The 17,811-nt window shown below is 41.0% G+C and overlaps 1 protein-coding gene and 1 non-coding gene across 7 annotated transcripts in view; both read left to right on the top strand.

The window, feature by feature from the left end:
- The window catches only part of BACH2 (BTB domain and CNC homolog 2), a 358,938-nt gene that overhangs the window by 292,717 nt on the left and 48,410 nt on the right, over positions 1–17,811 (top strand). The gene's annotated exons all lie outside the window — the stretch shown is intronic.
- On the top strand, positions 13,703–13,807 carry LOC112658780 (U6 spliceosomal RNA). The gene has a single exon (XR_003135957.1). It is a non-coding gene; the product is annotated as a U6 spliceosomal RNA (small nuclear RNA).

Below are 17,811 nucleotides of genomic sequence, written 5' to 3'. Positions count from 1 at the left end.
CCCAGGGGTAAAAAAAAAAAAAAAAAAAAAAAACCTGGGATTTAGCCAACAAAAGATTCCTGTGTTTAGAAGAAAATCAAAAGAAGGCTACAGAAGGTCACAATTACAGCTGAAGGAGCGACTATCTCATTTTGTCTTTTGCTCTACAAAGGAATGTATTAAATATCCTAGAGACTCATTTTTTTCTGATTCTTTACTTCTCTGAGTCTTCATTTTTGCTGTTGCTTTCTTTTTTAATTCTTTATTTTCAAAAGCTGCTGACAGATTCTTCTTCCTAAAGACAATATAGAGATGATACCATTCGTGAAGGTGGTCCCGGCAACCAGAACAGAGTAGAGCAGAGCAGGTTTTTGAAAGCAGCAGCCACACACGTGTATGCTGAGCCATGTTGAGTGACGTGGGTTGGAATGGAATTATGTGTGTGAGTCACTTCAGAGATCTGTCCGGAGAGGCTTTCTGATGCCTGACAACTGACCTATTATTCTTGTTTTTTATTAGTTACAAAAAGAGAAGGGTAGGGAAAAACAGAAAAATTACTAAAAGGCCAGGAAAATGTGTGCTAAAAGAACTCTCAAGGGTCCTGCCACATAAAGAGGGCTTCTTCCTTCCCAGTAGACACCTCAGACTGTGGGAATCTAACTTCTCCCTAGAGAAGCTGTAGTAGCCCAAGAATTGAACTGTGTGCCCTGTAATAGGAAGGTGGAAAGACTAGGAATGTAGAACTTCAGGAGTTAGGGTAAGAACCTCATAGTTTGTGGAAATTAGTAGGATACTGAAAGATATTTGAAGCACACCTTTTGAAACTCTGGAAGTTTTTTGAGTGACTTAAATCCATCAGATTTACAAGATGTTCATAGGGAGAAATGTGATGACCTTTCAAAGTTCTGTTTAACAAAGTATCTTCATGCCTCTGTTTAAGGCAGTTACAGTAAATGTTGACCAGATGTTCTCACTCACAGAATAGAAGAAATAGTATCCTCCCTACATCTGAGGGTTTTCAGCTGTATTAAAGGAGAATTGTATAATAGTGTAAGATGCAAGGCACTGGAAAAAGGTACAAAAAAAAAAAACAGAATTACTTCAGAAGAGATGGGGTGTATATGTGTGATGTGTTTAAAGCAGGTATTCAAAAGGACAAGGTGGCTTCACTAAAGCAGTTCATAGAAGCAGAAGGGTGGAACACATAACTCTTTCATAGGTCACTTCTTTAGAGGATTAACTTAAAAACATAAGGCAAGATCATTTCCTTCAAAGAGCTTGCAATATAGTTGAAGGATCAAGATAAAACCAATGAAATCAAAGCTGAACAACTCAAGAGCATTTGTTGTAGCTGCCAAGTTGTGTTGGCCATTGGCCATTGTTTGTAATGTGGGAAAGGACAGGATTTTCCTTTCATCTCCTCCATGAAGTTTAGACCACCTAAACCCAGCACCAACAGGACCGATAGGACTTTTTTAGGGAACATGTAGGGAGGGATCCTCCAGGAGAGGACACTGGCATAGCCAAGGCCCAAAATGAAGCATTCACAGGACATTAAGGAGCCAGCTTTGATTAGCACAAATGGCAGACTTGGGGAAATAGTTCAAATTACGGAGCCTCAGTGTCCATCGAAAGATGAATGGATCAAGAAGATGTGGTTTATGTATACAATGGAATATTACTCAGCCATTAGAAATGACAAATACCCACCATTTGCTTCAACGTGGATGGAACTGGAGGGTATTATGCTGAGTGAAGTAAGTCAGTCGGAGAAGGACAAACATTGTATGGTCTCATTCATTTGCGGAATATAAATAATAGTGAAAGGGAATATAAGGGAAGGGAGAAGAAATGTGCGGGAAATATCAGAAAGGGAGACAGAACATAAAGACTCCTAACTCAAAACTCAAAAAAAAAAAAAAAAAAAGACTCCTAACTCTGGGGAACGAACTAAGAGTGGTGGAAGGGGAGAAGGGCGGGGAGTGGGGGTGAATGGGTGACGGGCACTGAGGGGGGCACCTGACGGGATGAGCACTGGGTGTTATTCTGTATGTTGGCAAATTGAACACCAATAAAAAATAAATTTATTATTAAAAAAAATACAGGTCAGATTACATGGGACCTTACTATGAAAGAACAAAATTGAGACAAAAGAATTTAATTTCAGTCAGATAAGCAAGAGAAATTCACTGAAATGTGAGCCAAGAAATAAGGTGATGAAAAATAGTTTAAGGAATATCTGTTTAGCAATGGAATGGTTAATGGATGGAATGACAAACTATTCCTGACAGAGGGTACCCCTAGGAGACTCACCCTGATCCTAGCATGAGCTGAGAAAGGTCTGTACGCTGGTTAAAGGGCAGAGAGAATGATAACACCTTCCACAGATCCCAGAAAATTCGCTGTGACAACACACAGGTGGGGAAAAAGGCCATGGAACCTTGATCTGTATCTATGGTGCTTTATATATACCCAAGACACTGAGTACAGATCTGAAGAGACAAATATTAGGAATGCTGGCATGTAGGTGATGGCTGAAATCACCAGGACGTGATGTTCCTCAGAAAAGAGAAGATAAAAAGGGGGCAGGCAGGGACTGAGGTGGACTCCAACACTTAGACCTCTATTGCTGATTCCTCTACTAAGAATGAGGTTTACTCAGAATCACTGGCTTTAACTTTCCTTTCAGTAATTTGGGAAATATTTCATCTCCAGCAGTTTATCTCACTGCAGATGCATGAAGAGGTGCTCCCGAAATCACCTTTTAAGGGAGTATGCCTCCCAAATGATACTCTGAGCATCAAGTCTTACTTAGCACACCTGCATACAAGGACCCACAAGGATATATCAAATTTCTAGAGCACTAAGTCCCTGCTTCAGGGTTATTTATAATCTGGTATCACATGTTTTTAAACGCCAGGAACAGATTCGGGAAAGGTGATCACGTAGGGTTAAAACCATGGTGGTGAGTGTTTGATGGACATTTTTGTAGTACAAAGCAACACACAGACACACCAGGTAACACCACACACACACTGACTGCACATCTACACGGGCAGGGATCAATCTGAGCATCACTACTGGTGGGCCAACCAAGTATCAGATGTCTTCTGCTGCACACATTCATAAAATACACATCATCCCCAATGTATGTGCATAGCTTGACCTCAAAGCCTTTTATATAATAGCTTCCAGTTAGAGGAAAATCAAGGATTAGAGAAATAGGCTTAACAACACCATGAAGGTAGCAACAGGTCAAATCAAGGGGGTGGGACGTTTTACAGAACAAATGGCCCAATTTCTTCAATAAGTCAGTGTCATAAAAATGGGACTATGCTAAATTAAACAAGATTTAACAGATTTAAAAACCAGATGCAGTATATGGTCCTGGAGTGGTTACTGGTTTGGACAACCAGTTTTGTAACTTTTGGGAGGAAATTGGAGAAATTCAAATGTAGTCTAGGTAAGTAGATGAAGTTTTCTTAAAATGGAAAGGTGGTGATAACTGGAAAAGGCAGACTGGGGAATGATACACCCAGTATGATCTTGTTTGGTTAAAAAACACGAGAGAGAGAGAGTGTGTGTGTGTAAAAAGCCATAGGGACATGTGCTAAAATGTTAACAGTGGTGACCTGTGAGTGGTAGAATGTGATGTATTTTGTTTTGCTTGTCTGCATTTTCCAATTCCCTACAGCGTGCATTATTACATTTTTGTAGTAATAAAAGGATTATTTGAACAGTTCAGTGGATAGAAGGAAAGGAACGAAGGAAGACCTAATGAAGGATGGAGCATAGCATTGGAAGAATAAAACTTCAAATATGACTTTATATATGATTTCAGAGGTTCTGTGGGCCTCACTGGTTTTCTCCCTAAAAGTACCAGTGCTGCCCTCATGCTTTCTGGTCCCTTCTGTCCAGTTCAGGGATCTGCATTCCCCTTAGAAACTAACGTCCTTAAATCAGGCTGATCAGACTGGTATCTACGGTGTCATTGGTTAAGTGAAAATCAAACCAACAAGCAATAAAGGGAATAGGTTGCTTCTAATTCCTTCTTATTAAAAGTTTAGGACCTTTCTTCATATTTAAGTTTACCTTGGTCATTGAAACTTAGAGATGCCCTTGCCTTCCTGTATGTTTTCTAGAGTGACACCTCTGGAAATCACTACTGTTATTTTAGATGGAAACATCTCAGGTATTTTCCAAGTCTCTAACCCTAAGGCATTCCCAGATAGAGAAGAAAAGTCTCACCCTGAGACCCCTAACTCTGGGAAACGAACAAGGGGTAGTGGAAAGGGAGGTGGGGGGGGGGTTGGGGTGACTGGGTGACAGGCATTGAGAGGGGCATTGACGGGATGAGCACTGGGTGTTATGCTAGATGTTAGCAAATTGAACTCCAATAAAAAAAATATACAAAAAAAAAGTCTCACCCTTCCCTCAAATCTGATGCAGCTATGAAGGATGGAGAGGATGCGAAGAGTTATCTCTCCTTTCCTGTCAGCCTGGTGTTCAAGTACTGAAACTGAATAAAAGGAGCATCCTTTCATAGATATTTTCCAACATACATAAATATCTCTAAAGGTCTGCTTTGGGAAGTCACTCAATAACCTTAGTATTTACGTTAGGCAAATCTTTGACAAAGATGTGTCAGAATGTTCAGTAATAAGGACATGTTTTTATTTTAATCAGATGGATGGTGACATTTTACAAAACTAACAGTAAAAGGCTTCTTTCACCTTTAACTGGGCTTTATTAAAAGAAGACACAACGAAGTCACCCCCTGATCCTGAAAAGCCTAGACCCCCGGGATCCCCTGGAACTTACTCGGCTTTCATTCCTTTCCACATTTCCCCTGCATCAGTTCATGGGAGCCCTGCAATAATAAGGTGATTCCCCTTCATCATGCCCAAAATCTGGAATAAGACAACTGACACGTGTATGATTGAAATTTCAGAAGAGTGAGTCAGAATAGAAAGTGATGCTCGAATGGATCTGCACCTGTAAGGCTCATGCTGGCATTTAAAACAACTTTTACCTAATAGGCAAACTAATACCTGCTTTGTGGCCAACAGAGCACTGGTTCTTCCTTGCTTCCTCCTCAGGGACCTCCAGAAATGTCTCTTCTTTTAAGTTTTTTTTTAAGTGATTTTTTTCTTAAATCAACTTCAGTTTGTTTACATGGGAGGTCTATAGTATTTAATTCTTCTAACACTCATGTACTTACTGGTCAGCTCAGGGTACCATAAGAAAATACCTCGGATTGGATAGCTTAAACAAAAATGTATTTTCTCACAGTTCTGGAGGCTTGAGGCTCGTAGGCAGCCACCTTCTTGCTGTATCCTCATATGGCCTTTCCTCTGTACACGGAGAGCACTGGTATCTCTTCTCCTTATAAGGAGACCAGTCCTATGAGATTAAGGCCTCACCTTATGGCATCATTTAACTTTAATTACCTCCTTAAAGACCCCATCTCTAAGTACAGCCACATGAGGGATTAGGGCTTCAAACTATGGATTTGGTGGGGGATGTAATTCAGTCTATAACAATGCACTAAAAAAAGATGGATTTGTACAAATACAGAACAACACATGTGCAACATTATGCACATATGTACAACCACATAACCATGTATGATGCAGTCATAAGAAAGAAAAAAAGAAGAGCTCCATGCACTGATATGGAATAATTTCCAGGATATATTTTAGAAGGCAAAAATAAGATGCAGAAGAGCACATACACTATATATGGTATGCTCCCTTGTGTGCAAGGAAAAAGGGAAAATAAGAATATATATTTATAATATATAAAAGTATATGTATAACTCATAAACACATACACACATTTTCAGACTTTATAAAAAAGAAACAGAAAAGATAAAGAATTATGAAAAAAGAGTGACCTATAGAACGGGGGTAAAAAGAGAGTGAAAAGTTTGAGATGGGGATCCCTGGGTGGCGCAGCGGTTTGGCGCCTGCCTTTGGCCCAGGTCGCGATCCTGGAGACCCGGGATCGAATCCCACGTCGGGCTCCCGGTGCATGGAGCCTGCTTCTCCCTCTGCCTGTGTCTCTGCCTCTCTTTCTCTCTGTGACTGTCATAAACAAATAAAAAAAATTAAAAAAAAAAAGTTTGAGATGAGAGACTCTCTGAATATATCTTTTTACTTGAGGTTGACTTTTGAACCATTTAAATGTTTTACATAGTCAAAAGGTTTAAATTTAGGCAAAAGGACAAGAAGCAGCAAACCTAAAAATTTAAAACAAATAGAAAAAATGAACTCACTGTGTTTTAAATTCGTTGGTTAACCACACAGAATAAAAGGATAAATTAGATTAAGTTTTGCATTTGGTCCTATGACTAGACAGCCTCAGTGGGACATTCTTCAAGACAGCTAGCCTGAATTTTCCAAAAATGTCAGTGTCATGAAAGTCAAAATGATGAGGGATTATCCTAGGTAAATGCAATACGTGACCTTTGATTAGCTCCCAGATTGGAAAAAAAAATCTGTAAATGACATCCTTGGAGCAATTTAGAAACCCTGAAGATAGACTACCTGTATGTTAGTTTACAATGTTATATCAACATTACTTTTCTTGGGTAGGAAAATGGTATTTTTGTTATATAGACTGTTCTTATTCTCAAGAGATATATGCTGAAGTATTCAGAAGTGAAATGTCATGATTTATTTTCAAATGGTTCTGAAAAGAAATGTATATGTGTGTGTGTATACACATTGATAGAATAGAGAGTGTACACATTTAGCAAAATTGAACAGTTGGTGGCTCTAGATTAATGGTATAAATGTACATCTCTTGCTTTTTTTCCCTATAGATTGAAATCTCCAAGTTAAAAAATTCAGGGCAAACAAATAATCAATGTGGATTGATTCTGCAATGAAAGTGCTCCATTCATTCAGGAAGCATGCATTGAGCACCTACTCTGTACCAAGCCCTGGTCTAAGTGTTGGGGATATAGCAAGGGATAGGACAGAGTCAATTGGAGTTCTTCTGGGCCTGTCTTTTAGTGGGGAAAACAAAAAAGAAAACAAGATAAGTCTAGATTGTGGTTAAGTGCTGGAAGCAAAATAAACAGGGTGATATGATGAATAGCCATCAAGGGAGAGGCAGTGTTTGGTAGGGCAGCCAGGGAAGGCTTCTCCAAGAAGGGGGCCTTTGAGCTGAGACCTGAGTGGCCAGAAGGAGCTGTTCATCCATTCAACAGATTTGTATTGAGCACTTACTGTGTACAGATCAGCCCTCTACCTTCACAAAGGTATGTTCCCTTCAGGGTTTATAAACAGTAGGACAGTGTAAGTTGGTGATCAGTGTTACAGGGGAAAATAAAGCAGGGAAGGGAATAGTTAATGAGGACGGGAGTTGAAATCTTAGATACAGTAGTTCAGGAAGGTCTCACCAAGCAGGAAATACACAGAGATCAGAGTGAGAGTAGAGTTGGGAGGAGACAGTTCATCATGGCACCTGATGGGCCGCTTAGTGACTGGCTTTGACTCAGAGAAATGGGAATCTTTTGGAGGATTCTGGCTAGAAGTGATGTAATCCAGCTTATGTTTCTAAAGGATGCCTCTGGTTGGTGGGTTGGAGAACGAGCTGCACAGGGACCGGGGCAGAAGCAGGGTTACTAGTTATGCATCTCCTACGATAACCCAAGCAAGAGGTGGTTTGTACAAGAACATAGCAGGGAGGGAATGCAAAGGTTTGGATTCTGACTCTGTTTTGAGGCAGAACTGCCAAAGTTCCCACCAACTGACTAGAAGTGGGATATGAGAGAAAGAAAAGGATCCAAGATGACTGAGCTTTTTGGCCACAAAACCAGAAGGATAGGAGTTGCCTTGAACTGAGGTGCGAAGGCAAGTCTACCCAAGGAGCAGATTTAAGAGAGGCAACAAGGGTTTGGGTGGGTGGATGGCAAGATCAAGGGATGTTCAGCAGTCAGGTGGAACGAAGAGGCAAAAACCTAAAAATCTATTGGGAATCTCACAGCAAGCTTGTGCAAGGATAATTAGGCTTGCCTTGTGTAAGTCTTTTTATAGAATGTTTTTATTTACAATTAAACCTACTGGCGAGTGAACTCTGTGAGCTCAGATGAAAAGGTGTCTATATAAAAAATAGTGAAAGGGAATAAAGGGGAAAGGAGAAAAAATGAGTGGGAAATATCAGAGAGGGAGACAGAACATGAGAGACTCCTAACTCTGGGAAACGAACTAGGGGGGGTAGAAAGGGAGGTGGGCACTGAGGGGGGCACTTGATGGAATGAGAACTGTTGTGCTATATGTTGGCAAATTGAACTCCAATAAAAAAATATACATATATAAAAAAAGAAAGAAAAGGTGTCTAGCTCCCACATGGAGCTGCTGTAGAGGGCCTCCCTGGTTCTGGGTGCTGAATGGAAGTTTCGGTGGGAAAGGAGGAATTCGTGCTGAAGACATGGCCCTATTCACAGTGACATGTGAGGCCGCGTTGGTGGGAGCGGCCCTACAAGGTTCAGCTGGAGTGTAACAGTGGTTCCCAGACATTTTTGGCCAATGACCCCTTTGACATGTGACTAGATTCCACAGGCTGTCTTTCAGTTTGAACCCAAATTTCCCTTCCTTCTATGCCCCACGCCTGCATCCATCAGGGACACACATTCTAAGCATATTTCGTTCCTCAAGAGCAGGCTCTGGCAGCTTTGAAACTATTCATTCGCATTCCATTGCCTCTTCTGCTCTCCCGCCAAGATTCCGACAGAGGCTGCTCTTAAAATAATGAAGCCTTATTTATTCAGATTCTTCCTCCCCCAGGAAGATGCTGAGAGCTTTTCATGAGAATTCTTGAAAAATTGCTGAGGTTCTGTGGACTTCAGAAAGTGTACTTAAAATGGGGCCCTCCGTAGACACTTGTTGGTGGAGATGGTAGGCCTTGAACCCACTCTGCCTGGAGGACCCTCTCTCTGCAGCTGTAGTACATTCTACCCACTGTGGTCCAGCACAAGAGGACACTCCAGGAGACCATCCTTTCTAGCTAACACCAGAAGCAGAGGGGAGGTGGATTCGCCCTCTCCCTCTCATTCTTCAGACCTTTTCTTCCCATCTCCTTGGATTTATTTCAAAAGTCATGTTAGTGAAATAAACCAGCCACAAAGACAAATACTGTATGAGTCCACATATATGGTGTATCTAAAGTAGTCAGATTCACAGAAACGGAAATAGATTGGTGGTTACCAGGGCCTGGGGGGTAAGGGGAGGAAGAGGGGGTTGTTTAATGGTTACGGAGTTTCAGATTTTCAAGATAAAAAGTCCGGAGATCTGTTCCACAACAGTGTGAATATACTTCACACTACAGAACTATACATTTAAAAATGACCATGATGGTAAATTTTAAGGTACATGGTTTTTACCACAGCTTTTTTAAAGCTACTTTAGCAGCATTATTTCCATGGAAAGAAAAATACACAAGTTCTAAAACTTGAATGCCTTAGGACATAGCAAACAGGCAGAGTCTGTTACCCCATGGGGTAAAGTTTTTATGTTATGACCATAGATGTTTCTATTACCACCTCCGCATGATTCTACAGGATGCACATACATATGGTGTGTGTGCCTATATATCTATGTGTAAAAACTCCAGCATTTTGTAGACATTTTTAAGTTCCTTTAAAGGCTCATCTGCACAAGGGACCTGATGTAATTTTGTCTTTTAAAGAAAGACCAAGGATGGAGTGCCTGGGTGGCTCAGTCAGTTAAGTGTCTGCCTTTGGCCTTGGTCATGATCCCAGGGTCCGGGGGTCAAGCCCCACTCCTCATCAGGGAGCCTGCTTCTCCCTCTGCCTGCTGTACCCCATTTGTGTGTGCACTCTCATGCGCGCTCTCTCTCTGTCAAATAAATAAATAAATAAATTAAATCTTTAAAAAATAATAAAAAAAATAAAGAAAGACCAAGGAGCAATATGACATACTCAGGCTCACATAACCGATTACTGGAAAATCCAGGATACCTAGTCCCAGAATCACTCTTTTTCTTTATCTCAGGCAACTCCTGCTCTGGCCAGAGGTAGTTATTTAAGAGCTTGGATTTCATTAGGTAGCAAGATGAGTAGAGAGAGTAGCCTCTTGGAAGCACACCAACCAATTTAGTGCTGGGTAAGTTCCTAAAACCCTGAGCCTAGCTCCCGGGGATAGTAGGATGGGAGTGAGTACCTGGTACATGGCACAGGGGTCTTCCATTCATGGTCATCATCACCATTCATGATAAGAAAAGGCTTCAGAGTCACCCTTAAGATACCCAGCATGCCCACTGGGTAGTCCTCTGCTAGGCTTAATATCAAGCAGCAGTCTAGGGCAGCTCTACTTGGCACAAATTTCTATTTCAGCTCCTACTGTTACTTACTTCAAATACAATTGCCTCTTGGTCCAAAACCAGCCTCTTTTATGCTTCATACACACTTGGGCCCCTTTTCTAACCAGGTATTGAATTGTATAATTCCCTGGGTCCTATAGAGTCTGGCCCCTGTGGGTTCCTCAGTCTGTATTAGAAGGTTATTTTTGGATCTTAGGATTTACTTCAATCCTTTTTGGGGAAAAAAAATGTATGATATTATTTGAAATTGTAACTTGCTTTGAGTTAAAGATTTCTGAAAGAGCATGATCATCTTAGCATCCAAGGCTTTCTTCCTGTTCTGTCTTAATAGAACTTAGAGGGGCAGGCTCTGTACCAGCATGGCCATCTGTGATCAAAGGCCAGTGTCAGGAGAAGGTCCCTCCACTGCCAGCTCCACAATAGGAAGCCCTAGTTCAATTGTTCATCTCAACTTTGTGTCTAGAATTTGAGTTAGAATCATTAATGAGATAGCAAGGTCACAGACCTGGGAAAACTGTCCAAAAAATTCCAACCCAGATTTGAGTCCTAAGCACTAGCACAGGAAACAGATGGCTACACAGGAGCTAGGATGGGTGATCTCCAGGAACCTAGTTGGCCCCATCATTGCATGAGCATCTCTTTTGCTTTGGCCTCAGGTTGCTGGTACAGAGCTGTGTTCTCTCATAAGTTCTGACCATTCTTGATAAAATAGAGATATCTACCGTAAGTATCAACCATGAGTAAATCACAGTACTGACTTCCATGTTTTAGAGTTACGTCATTTCACTGCTTTCATTGCCTTGTGTCCTCCATCTCTTCTACCTGTGGTCAGATCATCTGGTTTCTTTTCCTCTCATTAGCAAAGATTTCAGGATTACCTGGTTCAGTACTAAACCCTGTCCAAGAGATTATTGAGGAGGAAAGGCTTCGGGCTATTTTCTCCTGCCATTTTCAAGGTGTATAGAATGGCAGGGTGTGTACGACTTTCATGATATTATTAAGTGGCTGTTATTTTGTCAAGCCCAGGAAAATACAAGATGAGGCATGCTGCTATCCATTCAAACAAAATTGTAGGCCCATGTGATTGACTACACTTGCTCCCCTGGCAGGTCTAAATAGAAGGAGCTTACTTGTTCAGTGAGGGAAAATCATGCCTGGAAATGATGCCTGTATAAATGTCTTGAAACTCAGTCTGCTAAGTCTGCATTTGTTTAATTTCAAGGTTCTGTAACTATACAGTTGAATTTTTGTTGAATAGGTATGATGGCCTTTGAAAACTTACATACTTAGGAAATCACTGACTTCTTTATTTTTGTTAATACTGCTTTCCATTACATTCTATCAAGACTCCCTGTGTTCCCTGTAAATTGTACATGATCTCAGCAGACTGGTTGGACTAGGCCAGCATTCCAAACTAAAGTAGGTTGAAGGATATGTCATTCATAGACTCACAGGAGACTTGGGGAAGTTCAAGAAAGCTGTTTGTTTTGCCAACTCCATATATCTTGCCAGTGGTATCCAGAGTAAATGAAAATACTATCAACCTTGTCTTTCTTCCTTGTCAATTTTTGTATCAAGTGTTTAAGGAATACTAAGAATCATAACTCTTAATTATTGTGGAGAAATGGTAAGGAGTGTCAAGGATTACAGGTTAGAAAATAAGGCATGTTAGAAATCATCTAGTCCAATCTCCCATCCAGTTTGGAATGCTTTTATTAAAATGATAGAGGTAGCTCTCCAGCCTCTGCTGGAACACTTCCAGCAATGGGGAGCTCACCACCACTCCAGAGCTGCCTCCATTTTGTCATCAGTGATTACTAGAAAATCCTTCCTCACTTTTAGCAGATATCTACATCCCTTACAGTTTTATTTGTGATCTTATTTATACCCTCTGGAATGAAAGAGAACAAATTTCATCTCTTCTTCTCGTAATAGCCCATTAGCTCTCTAAAGGCAGCTCTTATGTGGGCCCTGTAAATCTTGCTTTCTCTGGATTTAACAGCTTGGTTCCGTATATCACATGGATTCAGTGCTCATCATGATCCTTGTTGCTCTTAACATACAGCACTAAATGCTAGAGTCTCGATGTGATCTGAAGGGTAAAGTTATTACCCTGTCCCTGCATTATGCATCTCTTGCTGTAGCCCAGGATTGCATTAAGTTTCCTGGCATCTGTGTCACTGTACTGACTCACCTTGTTAAGCCAGCACTTTAACATCCTGTCCTTTTAAAGTTCACTTTTTTAATCCCCATAGAGAATTTAATTTCTATTTTTGTTAAAGTGAATCTTTACTCCATAATATTAGTCTGTGGTCATTGTTTGGAATCTTGATTGTCTTTCCTGAAGTATCTGAGCGGCTTGCCACTCACATCTTTTCCTAGTCAGGTATAGAACTTAAACAGCAGAGCAGACAACAGAAGCCTGGGTCACGTCACCAAACACTTTCCTTCAGGTTGACGTTGACATTGATCCATCATCCAGCTACTGGTCATTTAATTTTACTATCTTCCAGACCCCATTTTTTTTTCATATTATTCAAAGAGTGGCCTAAGAGATATCAGCTGCCTTGCTGAAATCCTGGGATGCTATTTCTACCGCATTCTCTGAGCAGTAATCCTATCAAAACCAGAAATGAAGTTATTTTGGCATGACTTGTTCCTAATGAAGCTTGAATCATCTGCCACTTTCCTGTCTAGGTTCTGAGTGGGTGATGGTTTGCCAAGCCCAGAAAGATCAAGTATACAGTTTAAATGGAAGTGCTGTTCAGAGGCTTATTAGTTTTACTCTCGAGGAGTATCAAAACTTTCAGAGAGCAGGTAGAAAGATTTAAGAGTGCCACATGCACATCTGAATTGAATGACAGTGAAAATACCAGGGAAAAGACTCCTCTATTATGTGTATACAATTGTAAAAATGAAAAGAAAACCATAGGGCGTCTGGCTGGCCCAGTCAGTGGAGCATGCTGTTCTTGATCTCAGGGTTGTGAGTTTGAGCCCCGTGTTGGGTATAGGGATTACTCAAAAACAAAATCTTCAAAAAAAAAAGAAAAGAAAACCAAAAAAACAATAATGTAACTACAATTCTTGGGGAAATGGCTGATAAGATTGATATATGATTTAAAAGCAGAAATGGAGGCAGGATGTTAGAAAAACAAAAACTTTGAGTTCCTGAGCCTATAGTGCTACAAATCTCTATTAAAGAGAGATCCTGTTGAGTGGAAAGGGAGTAGGGAGGCAACCCCATCCAGGCTAGGAGTCAAGGGCAGGATTTCTAAGGAGAAATATGTCTCCTTAGCACATCCCATGTCTTGATCATGGGATGGGTTTGTAAATCCCACAGAATGAAACACAGATTAAAAACACACACCAAGAAGTGCTCGCTTCAGCAGCGCATACCCGAAAACTGGAACGTACAGAGAAGATTAGTATGGCCCTGTGTAAGGACAACACATAAATTCCTACAGTGTACCATATCAAACACACACACTCGCCAAGAAGAGCCAGCCTCACAGAGCTCCCCCAGTGCATGGCCCCGGAGTTAAAATGCAGGGGGACTGAGGTCAGTTCCCTTCCAACATCAGTCCTCCTTCCCTTGCCTTCCCGTTTTCCTGTTTTAGTCTTTCTCAGATTTGGGTTCCTGAGAAAGCCCTTACAGGTCCTGCTACACGAGGACTAGGTTATACGAGCATCAGCCCATGATGGCCTTCGTCCCTCCAGCCTCTCCACTGTGGTCATAGAGCTGTACTTCAGTTCCTCAAGCTCCCTCTTTCCAGCACCAGAAATGATTGAATCCTGGAAAATACTGCTGTCGGGTTATTTTTGGCTCCGTTCGTTGCAGCCCTGTGTCTGCCTTTTTCATCGACAACCATTAACAGCTGGTAGAAGGGGGCTCTCAGTGGCCTGGCTTCTTGCTGAAGTGCCTTAACACCGGCTTTCTAAGAGCTCAGCTACACTATAGAGGTGAGAGGGAAATGGCAGGAGGGTTACAGAAAGTCCCCTTCATTTGGGGAGTCAGGTTTTTCTCTCCTTTTTTGCAAGAAAAATAAGCCTCTGACAAAAGCTGTAGAGGCGCCGCCCAGCTGAGTCCCTGGAGAGTCCAACTCAGATGATCTCATGTGGCGGCCCCAGAGGCAGCCCTGTGCCAGTAGCGGGAATGGAGGAGTTCCGACATCTGTGCATCGCTGATAGGAGAATTTTCACATTCCCACCCTCACCAAACTGGTGCCACCTTACTACAGCATCTGGAGTCCTGGGCTACACACAGAGGAGGTAGCCTGTCAGCATACAGGCTAGAAGATGCCAACAGGACCCCCTTAGGCCACCCACAAGCCTATACTCCGTCGGCCTCTTCCAGGCTGGGTGCCTCCTCCTCAGTTGTTTGCTTCCCTCCAAGGGACTGATAGCTACAGTAGACACTTGCAAAGTTCTGTGCACCTTGTAAATGTTAATCCACTGATTCTCACTAGCCCCAGAAAAGAAAATGATGTTGTTGCCGATCAAGAATTAACACTTAATGTCTACCAACACTTTACCACCTTTTGCTACTTCACTCCCCACCCCATCCCACCCCCGCCCCACAACCACGGGGAAGTAACACACTGTCCTTTCCCTGTGTTTCAGACTGGATAATATGAGAGGCCATGGCCAAATGTCTTCTATGTCAGCACTTAGCCAGAATCCTAATCCCAATATTTCTTAAAATATGAATTTGTGTAGTACAACATGGACATGAAATGATCTCAAGTGGTATATGAGGAACCTTTTTACAAATTATTGTGTTTATTTTAAGATGTACTAGAGAAAGTATAACCTGAGATTTCACAGTTTTGCTTAGGATAGGTTTCTTTTTAAGCTAAATGTATCTGAGGAAGAAAGAGTTGGATTAGAGAAAATACTAAAAATTGTGACAGTGGGTCACAAGTCTGTGAAGTTTAGGAAACACTTCATAACTCAGTATTTTTTTCTGCCCACAGCCCTGTTGATCTTGTACAATTTCCACCCAAAGAAAGCCACAGTGGCATCTCATTGGGAATACAGGGTCATGCCTGTTTTCATAAATTTTATATAAAATACAGGAACAGGCTTTTTGCATTAAGCACATTTAGATGAAAATACTTCTTGTGTGTGTTTCTTTCAACCAGCCATTCTTGGTTATCTGATTTGTGTGTTTCTTCCAAAATACCAAATACCAAGCTCTTCTGCTTGGGTTCCTAAGCATCTATACCTCACCCCCATTTCCCTTTCTTCACTTTCCATGATTATAGCATCTTTGCTATAATCATCGTTCCACAGGTACTGACCATCCACAGACAGAGCTTTGTATAACTTTATCAAATAATATCGCACTGACTTAGATTCTTCATGTAGGTAACAACTACTTAGAGAAAATTTTGAAAAATTGGCCTGCATGTCGTGATCTCATGCTGTTTCCCCAGATCCTGGATTTTTAAAGATTCCTGTCAAAAATAGTTACTAAGTTGCCACTAAAAATACTTTCTCATAGTACATAAGTCCCATTTCTTTTTCATAAATATGACTTTTCTGGTCTTTTTGTCATTTTTTTCCAGAGTTTAATATACTTATTAAAATAAAGGACTGTAACTATACACAATACAAATAATTGCTCATCAATTCAGGGAACCTGAGTATCAGTTTTCAGATTTTGCCATCATAGTCCTCAACATTCTCCCCCACTGAGAACATGTTCTCTTTCTAATCATATTTAAAGGTAGGAACCATTAGAAATCCTATTGGTTTTCATCATATGTAAGCTTAAATAATTATTTCTGTCTTACATTTGGATTATATCTTTTTTTCTTTCCAAAATATTAACATCTAATTAAACCTAACCAGAATGTAAACTATCTGCCACCTTTTAAGCTTTAATTCTAATTCAGACATCTCTCTGTGGCTAGTACATGAAGAATAAGGCCACTGTGCCCCCGACCATTGGTAAAAATACTGAAAATTAAGCTCTCCTTATGGTGAGACTAGCTCACCACTGACTAATCAATAGCATGACAACTGATTGTATTGATAAAAGGGTAAAATGGTAAGTATGCTGAAATTATAACAAAAGATAAACATTGAAAATATTGTATTTACAAAATTTAGACAATTAGCCCATTGTATAATTACATTAAGAAATAAAAGTTAGGGGATCCCTGGGTGGCTCAGCAGTGCCTGCCTTTGGCCCAGGGCGTGATCCTGGAGTCCCGGGATCGGGTCCCGCGTCAGGCTCCCTGCATGGGGCCTGCTTCTCCCTCTGCCTCTGCCTGTCTCTCTGTCTCTCTCTGTGTGTGTGTGTGTGTGTGTCTCTGTGTGTGTGTGTGTGTGTGTGTGTGCCTTTCATGAATAAATAAAAATCTTTAAAAAAAAAGAAATAAAAGTTATAAAGACTTTACAAGAAAGAAAAAGCAACAGTACAAGTCCTTCCAACGGAAGCCAGCATGGTTCTACAGATTCACTGGTAGGTGATTACTCTACCCAAGATCTGGGTTCTCAGGCATGTGTCCTCAGGGCTGAAAAGCAGCAGAGAAAAACCACACCTGGCCCTTCTTTTCCCCCTGGAGGGTTGCCAGTCAGACTTGGTACCATGGTAGTAAGGGTTAGCTCCTGTGGTCTAGCTGTGTTCCCAGATCTGCCACTGTGAGCAGCCTAATCTGATGATTATAATCATAATAATAGATCAACTTAGGGTCCTTATGAAGCAGTTTTATATAAGGTACTGCATACAACCAAACATAACCCTGTGTTCATACGTAAGACCAAGTGTACCTTTCACTTTCCATTTTACCAAGGCTGGGATACAGTGAGAATCCTCCCCTGAAACACTCTGATTTTTTTTTTAATAAGCAAGTTACAGGGATCCCTGGGTGGCGCAGCGGTTTAGCGCCTGCCTTTGGCCCAGGGCGCGATCCTGGAGACCCAGGATCGAATCCCATGTCGGGCTCCCGGTGCATGGAGCCTGCTTCTCCCTCTGCCTGTGTCTCTGCCTCTCTTTCTCTCTCTCTCTCTCTCTGTGTGTGTGACTATCATAAATAAATAAAAATTAAAAAAAATTAAAAATAAAAAAAAATATGCAAGTTACATAACTGTAAGAAGAATTTTCACTTCACATTTGCACTACTTGAAACATTTCCATTGTCTCATGCATTGATCTCTGTAGATGCAGGTTGTATTTTTGGTAGCCCATTGTCTAAGGAACAAAGGCTAGGATGGGCAGTCTGGATAAATTACATTCCAAAAGTTTCTTAAGAAATTAATGGTTTGAACTTAGAGTGTAATTTTTTTCTATAAATAGGTTATAAATCATGATTACTTTCCTAAATCAGCTCCCAAACCTCACATCTGTATCATCTTTCATTTTTTAAAATTTATTCAGTGAACATTATCTTGCAAAGAGAGAAGGAAATGAACTTTTTAGGAATAAGTGAAGGGCTATGGTGGTACAAAGGAAGGGTAGGCCATTCTAAGGAGAGG

This window comes from Canis lupus, chromosome 12 (assembly GCF_003254725.2).
Source record: "Canis lupus dingo isolate Sandy chromosome 12, ASM325472v2, whole genome shotgun sequence".
Taxonomy (NCBI): domain Eukaryota; kingdom Metazoa; phylum Chordata; class Mammalia; order Carnivora; family Canidae; genus Canis; species Canis lupus.
The sequence above is the reverse complement of the archived record's forward strand: the minus strand, read 5'-3'. Positions and strand labels throughout refer to the sequence as shown.